General features: G+C 48.0%; 1 long non-coding RNA gene across 1 annotated transcript; it reads right to left on the minus strand.

Annotated features, from left to right (window-relative positions):
* Positions 1-990: 990 nt before the first annotated feature.
* LOC138148715 (uncharacterized) lies at positions 991-4,629 on the minus strand. Its single transcript, XR_011165129.1, has 2 exons — positions 4,500-4,629; positions 991-3,083 (listed from the first exon to the last, which is right to left on the minus strand). It is a non-coding gene; the product is annotated as an uncharacterized lncRNA (long non-coding RNA).
* Positions 4,630-9,390: the final 4,761 nt, after the last annotated feature.

The following is a 9,390-nucleotide window of genomic DNA, read 5'->3' on the forward strand; positions in this document are numbered from 1 at the left end:
TTGTCACCTTTGTCAGTCCAACAGGTGTTCAGTGGAGGCCTCGTACTTTTAACTATTTCTTTTATTATTAGTGATTTGGAGCATTTTTCAGGCTATACTGTCCAAAATCACGTATCTTTTATTTTAGCACTTACATTCAGCAACTCCATAAGCATTTATTAATCATCTGTTATGCGCAATGGAGTGAGCCTACAAAGACAAAATGGTCTTTTCCCTCAAGGAGCTTACACTTTTTTTTTTTTCTAGTATCTCCTGGAGTGAATTTCCTTTATGCCCAGAGCAGCAGCCCCACAGACTACTAGAGATCCTCTCAGGGCAGACACAGACCCTAGAAGTTCTGGGTTAGGATTAAAAAAACTTCTCCTGTATACATGGGACTGTCAAGTGCATCCTTCACTTCCTGAGGGTCTGAGGGCAGTGGTGTGAGCTGAAGGGTGGATTCCTCCATTGAACCCTGTCTGGAGAATGAATTACTGAGCAAAGGAAGAAAGGGACCATCAGGTGGTGGTGGTGTTTAGTAAATGATAGAATCCATTCACTTAATCACTCAGCAGAATAACTTGATTCCCTCATTCCTGCCCCCATGCCTAGTAACAGACTCCTTTCAGACCTGTTGGTTGTCATGGCATAGCTGGTCCTCAGATGCCAAAGCTCCAGTTTGCTTCTTTCACTATCTCCCCTCTGGGTGCTCACTTAGGGTCTGGTCTTAGAACTCCAAGGAACTCACATCATTCCTAGGCCCTCCAGATCCAGTTTCCCAAATATTCTTTATCGAGGCAAGGTTAGTTTTTTTTAAATAATTGTTCTAAGGAATTGAGAGAAAAGTGAATATAATGTAACCCATGTGGAATAGCAACTTTAAGATACCAAGAACCCAGGTTCCTATCTTTGACTCAGTGCTGCTTCCAAGTATAGATAGCCTGAGAACATCAGGGTTAAGCACTTTCCCCAGCCCCCAGTTCCCCTTAAAAGCGTTCAGGTTCACAAGGCTCAAGACATCAGTTTTATTTGCAAATTAAGGCATGCACAAAGCTTGTATCCAAGCCTGAAGAGTCATTTCACTCCTAGTAGGCACCTCACCCTCCAGAGAACTGAGTAGTTTCTGTGACTTACAGTACTGCCCTGGGTGGGAATCCAGCAAAGGGGGGAACCTGAGGTTTGCTTCTCCACACTGACCTTCCTTTCAAGACCCGCTTTGTGCCATAGTTTTCTTTCCCTGGCAGCTCTTGCCAAGTATCACTGTTCCCTCAGAAAAACTAAGACTGCTTTCCAATATAAGTTTTCCCCAGTAGGATGTTCAAGGTCTACATCCTTTCCCAGCAGAGCTTCAGGGATGTTACAGGGACTGAATTTCCCCAACACACTGAAAAGTAGTGCCAGTGGGGTTCACAGATACCCCTAGCCATAGCTTCCCCTTATAGGACTGCAGCCTTTCCAACCAGATCTCAGAGGCTTTTCCGCAGAACCAGAAAGCCTTCAAGAGCTTGATATGATAGGGTCCCCAGCAGGGATAAAAGGGACCTTCAGCTTCACAAGCTTTCCTCATTAGAGGTCACAGAGCTATGGGAGTGAGGAAACACCCTACTTGCTTTGAGGTGACAGCCATTAATAGTTTTTGTTTAGGCTTTGGTCACCAATAGGATTCCAGAGGATTTTCCTGCCAGGCTGAGTAAGAGGGCTGTTGTATCAAGTCTGAGCTCCCACCTGTCCCTGAGGTTAATAGGGGATAGGAAATTGCTGGACTAGGCTATTCCCTTCCCTGTGCCCGACCTGCCAGCTGCCCAGTCCTACAGCAAATAGACCCTGGGAGCTGGGAAAGCCAAACACCCAGCACCACCCTTGTTGCCCCAGACATCACTCAGGAGACAGTGCCCCCCCCCATCATATCAGTGGTCCCCCACAGGCCCCTGGGGAGGAGAGACATCATGGTTACACTCCCAAGCCCACCAGCCCAATCCATGGGCTCAGGGACAATTTGGCCCTTTTCCAGTCTGATCTGGGGAAACTTAGAAGAAAACAGCGAGATGCTTAGGGCCCATTGTGGTTCTGTGTCTGTCGCTGCCTTCTTCTTCAGTTCATATGGCCAAAAGGGAAGTACAGACAACTAACCAAACCGGTCACCCTCAGAGGAAACTCTGAGCCTGAGCGACAGTAACTTTGAGAAACCAGGCTTTTGTGGGGCCTGCTTCCCTGGCCCCTTCACCTGCCAGGCCCCAAAAGCAATGCTTCTCTTAAGCAAAATTTGGGGGCTTCCAGGCCATTGCCTTCAAGTCCTGTTCCCAATCCAGTGAGACAATTGACCACAAGAAGAAGCCGAAGTCCCATCAACTGCATTAGACTCTGTGCTTGGATTGTTAAGAAAGCAAATGCCACATGACCACTAAAGCCCTGAGTGAACTAAGACTGGAAAGAAAGGTAGTGTCCAGACCTAGAGAGGGGAAGGCACAAGCCACATTGTGAACAGCAAAGAGCCACCACATTTTAAGAAGGATATTGATAAGCTAGAGGGTGACATAGGAGGGTAGCTATTATGGTGACAGTCTTTGAGACCATGCCATAAGAGGATCATTTGAAGGAACTTGGGAATGTTTCACCCAGCCAAGAGAAGACTTGGGGGAAACATGGTAGCTCTCTTGAGGTATTGGAAGGGCTCACGTGGGTGGAATATGAGGGACTCCTTGACCCTGGGGGAGAGGGGGCAGAATTAGGAGCAATGGGGGAGGGGGGGCGGCAGCTGAGTGACAGCTTTGAGTTCCATGGAGGGCTGTCCCAGAACAGAATGGAGTGCCTTGAGAGGGAATGCGTTCCCCTTCATCAGAGGTCTTAGAAGCCAAGGCTGAATTGGGGGTTGTGGTACAGGGGATTCTCGACTCAGTGGTGTCTGAGGTCCCTTCCAAGCCTGAGGTTCTGTGAAAAGGTGAGCTTGGAAAAGCTGGGGGGCCAACAAGCCCTTTCCAAGCAGGCAGAAGCCCACTTGGGGATACTCTCCAGCTCCAGTCAGTCCAAATGCCACTCTGTGATTCAGCCTTTCCACTCAGGAGCCAATCTTGCTAGGGATCCAGCATCCCAGAATTTTTGTTTCTCTGTGGGAGAGAAAAATCACATTGGCTTAACTGCATAGCTCCTGCCATTTATGTAACAGCAAAGTGCTTCACAAATATATTCTCACAACCCTGGAGGTAAATGTCATTGCTACCCATTTTACAAATTAGGAAACTGAGGCAGGTAGAGATGAAATTACTTGCCCAGGGTCACACAGCAGCTTGAACTTGCATCTTTTTGACTCAAGGCCCAGTGCACTGACCACTACTAAGCCCCATTACACAGAATTGCACTGAATAATTTGACATATTCCCTCTTGGGAAGTCCCTGAAACATTGTCTATTCCAGAGCATTTCCACGGGCCCTTCCTGGCATGCTCACATTCAGGGTTCTTCTTGTGCATCTTTTTGTGAGTAAGCAGCCCTTTAGAGCAGCAAGAACACACCTCTTAAGTTACTAGTAGGTCCCTATGAGGTAGCCACAGCGTAATGGGTAAAGAATTGACTTGAGGTCAGGAAGGCCTGTGTTCAAGTCTCACCTCTGATGCAGACTGGCTGTGTGACCCAGACATGTGACCTAACCTCTCAGTGCCCTAGGCACTGAACCCAGCATCTCTTTAAGACTCAAAGGTAAGCAGAAGGTGCTGCCCTGCATTCTACCAATCCATTTACAGGTCCAGTCCCTTTGGGCTTGGTGTCTGTGAGAGGTGGGGGGAGGGCTAGTAATCAGTCAATAAGTACTCATTGCTACAGGCCAGACTCTATGCCTCTGACATATATTGGCTACGAGGCCCTGGCCAAGTCACATTCTTGGTGCTTGAAGGAAATCTTCTAAGACAGGAGTTCTTAACTTGAGTCTATGGATAGATTTCAAAGGGCCCATGAACTTGGTTGGAGAAAAAAACAAAACACCCTACATCTTTACTTCCCACTAACCTCTAACTGAAATTTGTCATCTGTCATTTCTTTCAGTTATTTAAAAACATGATTCTGGCTTCACCAGATGACCACCAGGGTCCATGGCACAAAAATGGTTAAGTATCTCTGCTCTGAGACTTCAGGTTGCATGCAGATTGTCCTGGATGAAGGGATTTAATCTCATCACATCAAGAGTTCCCTATATTTAAGACATCACACATCTACACTGCCCTCCACTCTCTACGCTAACATGTCTCTATATATTTTTCACCCCTCGATCATTTTTATAAGTGAGAGCTCTATGAATGGAAATATTAGGTTCTGATAAAATTATTGGAGTTAAATCCACATAACATTTGAAAATGACACCTAATGTTTCTTCACTTCACTTAAGATAAAACTTGACACTTGGTAAGATACACGATAAGGTAGAGGGAGGAGAGGGTCAGGACTGTCCAAGTCTCTTCAGCAATACACAAGCAGTATCTGCTCCCCTCACATCCCTCTCTCCCTGAAAAGAAAAACAAAATTGAAACTGACCTGGTGAAGGGGCCAGTCGATTGCTAGAACAGCTACTCGAGGCCTGGAGTCTATAATGTCTCTGCTCCGGTCCTGGCAGATGACCCTCGTCTCTGCAACCCAGGCGGGGCCATCCGTCATCCCCATCATCCTGTTTATTTAGGTTGTAGGCAGGCATGAGCTGCTAAGAAGTCTTCCCCTATCCTGTTCCCTGCCTCATAAACTGACCATCAAGTCCTGAGCCCCCTGAAGAGTAATTATTCCTGCCTGGGCAGCCACTGCAGTGTTCAGTTCAAAAATGCCAGGCCCAAGGCCATCCTGTGGATTCCCACCTTTCCAAGCCTGCCAGGCCTTTGAATCACCAAGTCTTCTTAACCCAACTGTGAAAAGTCAGGCGCCCCTTGCTCCTGAACCATAGGAAATCTCTGGTTGCCGCCACCCAGAGCCCAAGAACCTTGGAGGAATACTTCTGACACCTTTGCATCTCAACCCAGCCTTGAGGCCACCCCTACATTCCCCTGCCCTGATTCAACCAGAGTATTTAGTTGGCCACCTACAAAGTTTGGCTTGAACTGTGAAGACTCTTCTCCCCCCCCCACCCATGCCTAACCAATATCTAGGGAAGCTCCACCTTCTCTCCCCCAGACTAGCCTGACCCTTGAAGGAACCTCTTCCCATCTATACATCTCGTCTAACTCGGGTCTGAGAGATCTCCATTCCCCCACCTCAGAGCCTAGCCTGTTAGGGGGTCCCGTTCCTTCTGCCCTTGCCTGACCAGAGCTGTAGGCTCCCCTGACACTGAGTCTGGCATCAGCCCCACCTCTTCCAAGCTCTGAGAACTGGGAGCTGCCCCTGAGTTGGGCCTAGGCCAAGGTTACCCATATCTTAAGTCTAGCCCTAAATGTCCATATCCATTGCCCCTGCAATACTCCTGTCCTCTGCCCAGCAAGCTTGTCTTCCCACCTCACAGGCTACAACATGGCATTTTTCTTCCTGCTCTAGCCTTCAAAAGTCTCTGAGCAAACCCAGACCCACACCCCAATAGCTGTAGGCTGCAGAGCTCCTCAGATAACAACATTCTCCCACCACAGTGAGCAGCACCCTCCCCCGGCTTCCTCCTTCAGCAGAACCCAGCCCAACTGACCACCCCAAAGATTCCAGAATGCACAGTCATCAGGCCAACTGACCACCACTACAGAATCCACCAGGTCAATCACCCACCAGTAAGGAGATAACACACTTCTTCCACATGTATTGAAATGTGCATACATACACGTGTGTGTGTTTCTATCCATGGATGGCCTCTGTGCACCCTGTGTAATAACAATAATGCTCATAACTGGCATCTTAAAGTTTACAAAGCCTTTTTCATGCTTTATCTCATTTGAGTTTTGCAACAATCCAGTGAGACAGGTATCACAAGGATTATCATTGACATTTTGCAGATGAGGAAACAGAAAATCAAAGCAGACCTCAAGTTAAAATATGTATCGTAATTAGCCCCAAAAGATTAATTAACACTAGCAGATGTCCCTTTCCTGCCAAGCTGGTGTGCCCTTGAGTCATAGTGTGGCCATTATGGGATCCACTCTCCAACCCAACAGAACACGTTGCATCTTCTGTACTTTTTGTCACTTTTGCATGGGATCCTATAAGACTAGGTGGAAAGGATCCAGGAAGAGCTGGTAAAACAGGGTCAGCTAGGTGGCACAATGGATAGAGTGCTGGACCTGGAGTCAGAAAAACCTGAGTTCAAATATAGCTTCAGACACTTACTAGCTGTGTGACCTTGGGCAAGGCGTCTGACCTCTTTTTGCCTCAGTTTCCTCACCTGTAAAATAGTGCCTAACCCTACCCCTACCCCTCAGGCTTGTTATGAGTATGAAATGTTAGCCATTACCATTCTTTCATATATATACGTGTATGTGTGTGTGTGTGTGTCTGCACACACGCACACAGCCCTACCTATCCATCCATCCGCATCAGAGCTGTCCAAAAATGGAGCGCCTGCCATGGGTTACACCGGGGTCCCCTCCCTAGAGTTCTGCAGTCACAGAGTGGCTAGGCACTGTTGGGGGGGGGGGGGGGGGGGGGAGGTGTTAGAGAGAGGATTCTCGTTCAGGCAGACCCTGAGCAGACGTCCTCTGAGAAGGTCCTGACTGAAACAGGGGCATCTCGCAGCCTTCCGCAGAGAATGCTCAGTTCTGCCTGTGGCCACAAGATGGTAGCACGAACACAGCCTGTGGGTGAGTGCTCAGCAGCCTGGTGATCAGTAGGCCCAACCAAGGAAAGGGGTCCCCTGTTCCCCCTGGCAGCGAGATCAGAAAGGAAGGTCTAGAAGGAGAAGTGAAAGCTGGAGATGGACAGAGCAAGGGGAGGAGGGGCTGTCCTGGCCAGAGCCCTCGGCAGCACTCAGCAGAGGGAGGGATGGGAGCTCTCCGACCTCTTTGTTTGCCATGGAGGACAGGCTTGGATGACCATTTATGAAGCACCTACTGTGTGTACGGCACCATAGTAGGGGGTGTGGTGCTGGTAAGGAAAATCTCCAAACTAGTTCCCAATTATGGAGGGAACTAGTGCCAGAAGGACCCTCGGGCAATTACTACTTACCAGACTTCTGGTGCGTACAAATAACAGAGATAAAAAATGACACAATCACTACCTTCTGGTTTACCTCCTGCTACGGGCGTAGGACATATGCACAGATGAGTAAAAGCATATACATGGGGCGTGATGGGGGAATAGGGGAGGTCCAGACAAAATGCTTTGGGAGATTTGAGGATGGAGGGTGGCTTCCAAAAACTTCCAGGGAAGTATTACTCCTGAGCTCCCCCCTGAAGGAGCAGGAATCTGAAGGGTACCGGGAAGGAGGGTGGCTGGCTTGGGTGAATGCCCAGATAGGACATGGAATGTCCAAGGCTAGTGTGAGATAAGGCTCTGCAGGTAGTTGGGACCTAGCAGGGGAAGGCTTCTATGCCAGGCTAAGGTCTGTGCAGTTCCCGTCACCTAGTTCTGTGCTCATCTCTCCACCCCTGGCTTAGCCCAGTTTGGTAGCCACACAGCCTGCCAATGGAGACCTTGAATGGAAAGGTCAGAACCATGATAGACCATGCGTGGTACAGGCACTGTCAGGACCTCAGTTCAGTTTACCAAGTATTTATGCCTACTAAGGACCAGGAAAAATGAAAGTCCCAGCCTCTTCCCATGCGTGGTGTTGACTTGGAAGTTATTCCCAGTGCTACAGGTGCTCTGGCCTCTTGAGACAGATGGGGGTGAGGGTGGGTGGGTTTAGAGATGCCAGTTAGGGAAGCAGCAGAGATGGGAGACTGCTTTCAGTTCTATAACGGCATGGGAGATTTTCCTATTGAGAACCATCGTCCATCTTTCAGCATCTCACTGATTCAGAGTGGATGGCAGCTTCAGTGAAGGTCCTCTCTTCACAGCAGCCCAGTGCAATAGATTTGTGCTCTAAAGGTTTGGATTCAAAACCTGGCCCTCTGCTGTCTACACAGACACACACTCCAGTGTGCAGCCTGGCAGAAGGTAATTTAAATCAGTTGTTCACTATGACTTTGCCAAAGATATTCTAGCTGAGGAGGCTCTTGGAATAAGCATTGAATGGTTCAGCCTCAGTATAGAGAGAAGCTGTTTGGGAGCTTTACAAACTTGTGTACACCCACCATATAGACAGCAAGATTCTGAAGGCTCCATAGTAGACAATAGGGAGCCCTTGGTGCATTTAAAACCCAGGAGGCGTAGGATCCTCTCTGTCTGCAGCTACATGAGGAATGGGCAGTAGAAAAGTAGAAAGCTTATTAGGAGGTAAATTGAGGCCCTAGGACCATGTGGCTTTTTATTGGCAAAGCCAAGACTAAAATTCTGGTTACAAAACAAAAAAATGTCAGAGCTGGGAAAAACTTCAAAAATCTTCATATTCAACTGAATTTTACAGGTGAGGAAACTGAGGCACAGAGGAGGGGAGATGATTTGTCGAGGATCACACAGTAAATTAGTGGCATATCCAGGATGCACAGCCGCTGCCCTTTTCACCCAGCCATACTTTCTCTGGTAACTAATTTAATAATAACTAAATTAATTATTAAATCTTTATCCACTAACTTGAATTCATATATTATGCAAATTTGGGGCTCCATCTGAATTTTTCTCTCTATGATACCCAACCGTGTTTGATAGTGACAAAAGCTGCTCTGTTCTGTCTTCAAGGGCAATTTATGGAGGAGAAGGTGGGGGGAAGGGAAAGGAGAGAGAGTGAAGAGAGTTTCATCTCAGGGCCACCTGATCCTTTTGCTTTTTAATTGTTACTTAGCTCTCCCAAAATATTTCCAATCTAATCTCCCTGGCCAGACTGTGACCTTCTAAAGGTAGAGATGTGTTTGGTGCCCTGTGAGGTCCCAAAGTCAGGTACTGGCCCAGCACCAGTTAGCTCCCAGAAGTCAGAGAAGAGTGGAGAGGAAGCATGAGGGAATGGAAAGAGTCCTAGACTCGGCTTCAGAAAGACTTGGATTCTAATTCCCCCCCCCCCCGCCCCCGCCACTTAACTGGTTGTGCATCCATAGACACACAGTTATTTTCTCTGAGCCTCCATTTCCCCATCTGTACAGTGGAGAGGATAGTATTTGTGGTTCCTGTCACACGAGGCTGCTGTGAGAATTAAATGAGAAAATGTATGTCAGGAGCTTGGCAAACCTTAAAGGGCCGTGTAAATGTCTGCCATGGGTCTTGGAGTGGGCTCCCAGTTGGCCCCAGTCTGATTCAGCAAATATTACCCGAGCTCCTGTTCTGTGCAGTCCTTTGACGAGAGGCCCAGAAAGGTGAATATTTGGTCTCTGCCCTCTGAGTGCTCGGGGCTTAGTAGAGGAGATAAGAAGTGGACAAAGAAAACTAAAACTAA

The sequence above is a fragment of the Petaurus breviceps genome, unplaced genomic scaffold (assembly GCF_028583685.1).
Source record: "Petaurus breviceps papuanus isolate PSGF00001 unplaced genomic scaffold, PetGlider_PUasm1.0 90825, whole genome shotgun sequence".
In the NCBI taxonomy this organism is placed as follows: Eukaryota; Metazoa; Chordata; class Mammalia; order Diprotodontia; family Petauridae; genus Petaurus; species Petaurus breviceps.